Here is a 3,279-nt window from a genome sequence, read left to right as displayed (position 1 = left end):
CCTGTGTGTTTTTTTAACTTTTGTTGTTACTGTTGTTAATTTACCGACTTTGCTAATTAAGATTATTAGCTGGGCCAATAAAATAGTCATAACCAAATTTAATAAGACTTAATCTGGGCTATTGCCAGTTGCACAAGGATAACCACCCGCATCTGACTTGTGTATGTTTACCTATTTATAATTAATACTTAATAATATAGAAGTACTTGGGTATTAATTATCCCTATGTAATACTTAGTTATTATTATTAGTTAATCGGACTCAATCAGCCATAAGTATACATTAGGCCTACCCATCATCTTTGTACAGGAGAACAGGAAGTGAACAGCCATAAAGTCACTCAGGAGAAGAAGTCCATTTGCCAAATAGATTACCAATTTATTGTACATTGCAAGTGAGAAGAGCATAGTAACTAAGTTATTACAGCTAACCCTTAGAATACCATAATGTAGCGCCTTTAGCATCAGGGCTTTAGCGCCCATCCGCCAAGCGCATCCCCAGCTGTCCCCAGCTCTTCCTAAGTGTGAGAACGGCTTGTTCTGAGCCAGAACACGAAGCCCCGCTCAGAACCTAACCTCACCTATCCTTGCCCCAACCGTTCTCTCGAGCTGCATCTGAGAACAGTATTTAAAGCCCAAAGGATGTCATCATCTTACATGTTCAAGAACACATCAATACCAACTAAGTACAAGAATACATTCTCAAACATGGTCAGCTCAGCCTCTAACTGACTCTAAGTCAAATATGGAACTGGTCACTCCTGAGTATTACCTTGCATAGACCAAGTGTCTGTGGCCAGTGGACCTGAGCCACTAAGTCAGTGTTTCCCAACCAGGGGTATGCGAGCACACTGCAGGGGGTACTTGGAAAAATGTTACAACTATGACAAATGTATGGAGCAGTGACATTAGGACAGATAAAGTGATATAGAACAGTAATTAGGGGGTACTCATGGCACAACTTAGAGGATTAGGGGGTACGCGAGACAAAAAAGGTTGGGAAACTCTGCACTAAGTTACCAACTCAGCTGGGTGTCGTTTATCACACAGCCTACTGGTTAAGTTTACGACAGGGTAGCTGTCCTTGGTGGACGCAGAGAGAAAAGGCCCTAGTTGCAGATACACAGAAATCTAAAGAGTAAACCCTCTAAAATGAAGATATTGCCGTGGTATGTGAGGTGGAATGGAAACTCTCTCTTCTCTGTTCTGACAGTAGTAGCCTAGTTTTGACTAGATTTCTTCACAATTATTTATTAGAAATTAACATAATATCTTGACATGTATAATAATTATACATGTCAAGATATTATGTTAATTTCCAATAAATAATTGTAAATATTAATGAAGAAATCTAGTCAAAACTTCCACACTTTCACCTATGTTAACTTCATTTGCTCATTTGTCCACTTGTTTAGATTACCTCTGAGGTCATGAGAACATGAGAACTAAGTTGCAGAACGCAGGTGTCACAACATCTTTAATGGTCTGTGCCATGTGTGTGTGTGTGTGTGTGTGTGTGTGTGTGTGTGTCTGTCTGTCTGTCTGTCTGTCTGTCTGTCTGTCTGTCTGTCTGTCTGTCTGTCTGTCTGTCTGTCTGTCTGTGTCTGTGTGTCACCCATGTTGTGTATGCATGCATGTGTGTGTGTGTATGTGATTTACAAATTATACTGTATTGTATTTGCACATGTGTCTGCATGTGTCAGTGTGGGTGGGTAAATGGCCCTTCAAATCCCTAGAAACAGAGTGATGGAGCGATTCGCCCTCCAGCACCCCACTACAATTATCTCATTTGCTATAATTAAGCGGGACTCCCCGTGGGTGGCCATTTACCCACTTATTTTTTTTGTTTTGCGTGTTGAACGAAGCGTCGGATTGGATCTCTAATCCACGGATCAGACAGAAAGACCATTCCAGTACACTAAAGAAAGTAATAATTTCTCAAATGTTGAACATCACCCCCCCCCCCCCCCAAAAAAAAAAACAACCAAAAAAAAACAGATTAAAGCAATGACTGAAACCAAACTCCGTGACTATGAATTGAATTCCTCTGTGTCCTTAAGGAGGAGGAACTGGGGTGCAAGTTTTAATCGCTCTGTTTTTTTCCCGTCTTGTTTTTGTGCCTTGATCTGCCTGTCGCCTCATCTCACCCAGGGGCTTCGTCTGATTACCCCCCCATCTTCCCCTACCCAGCACCCCACTGTGCTTACCTGGTCCGCCGATAGGGTGGACAAAGGGGAATATTGTCCCGGGCCCAGGCAGACAATGGGGCCCCGGAATTGGGTCCCCGTTCCACTGTATGTATCGGGTAGGGGGCCCTTTTAGAAGATTTTGTCCTGTGCCCAGCAAAAGCTGTCAGCGGCCCTGGCTGCTTGCACTTACTCCACTCACCTGCATTTGCATTTGGGGATTTCGTCCTTATTTAGCTTTAGGGCATCTTTCTGTCTACTTAAGCCGGAGTCTTCCATCCTCTTCCCTCTCCCCATCTCTCTCTCTTTCTCTCTCTCTCTCTCTCTTGCTGAGGAGGGAGATTGACGTCATTTTTTCTATCACCATATGCTCTTCTTTCTCTGTCTTTTGTATAGGTGATGGGTGTCCGACTCACAGGGTGCTTCTGTTGGCTGCTCTTGGTGTTGTATGGTCAGGCTTGGGGACTAGTAGTAGGGGGTGGTGGGCAGGAGATGCCCCCCATGCCGTGTCACCTGCAGTGGAGGACCGTGTCTAATAGTCTGTATAAGGGTGGAGACGTGGTCATCGGGGGGCTGTTTCCCCTCCATGCCGTGGCTCCCGAGCTTGATGTGACCTTCACACAGAGAGCAGGGCCCGGTGTGTGTCAGAGGTGAGACGGGATTAGAAAAACAAACAATGTCGTCATATCAGTGTTTTTTTTTTCATTCAAGGAGTTAAGTTGTGAGCAACTGACATCTTCCTTACAACTAAACACTTTGCATAATATGACCTGGATAAATCTGATATTTTACAAACGTATTCTTTATAGTATTGCCTTGCTACATGTCTTCATAACTTCTTGTTGAGTATTTATTCAAACTGAGCATCCTAAGCTTTTCCATCTTTTTATGTGTGTTTGTGTTACAGTTGTGAACAATTTGACATTGTAAAGTCTTACTTTTGTCACTTTGGATAAAAATAACCACTAAACGTAATATGATGTAAATGTCAAGCTTTAACCAATGCACAAAAAATGTAGCCTATTCCTTTTTATATACAGTACTATGTTTTCACTTGAAGGTTCAAGTTCTGGTACTACCAGTGGATGCAGACT

Source organism: Engraulis encrasicolus, chromosome 8 (genome assembly GCF_034702125.1).
Source record: "Engraulis encrasicolus isolate BLACKSEA-1 chromosome 8, IST_EnEncr_1.0, whole genome shotgun sequence".
Taxonomy (NCBI): domain Eukaryota; kingdom Metazoa; phylum Chordata; class Actinopteri; order Clupeiformes; family Engraulidae; genus Engraulis; species Engraulis encrasicolus.
The sequence above is the reverse complement of the archived record's forward strand: the minus strand, read 5'-3'. Positions refer to the sequence as shown.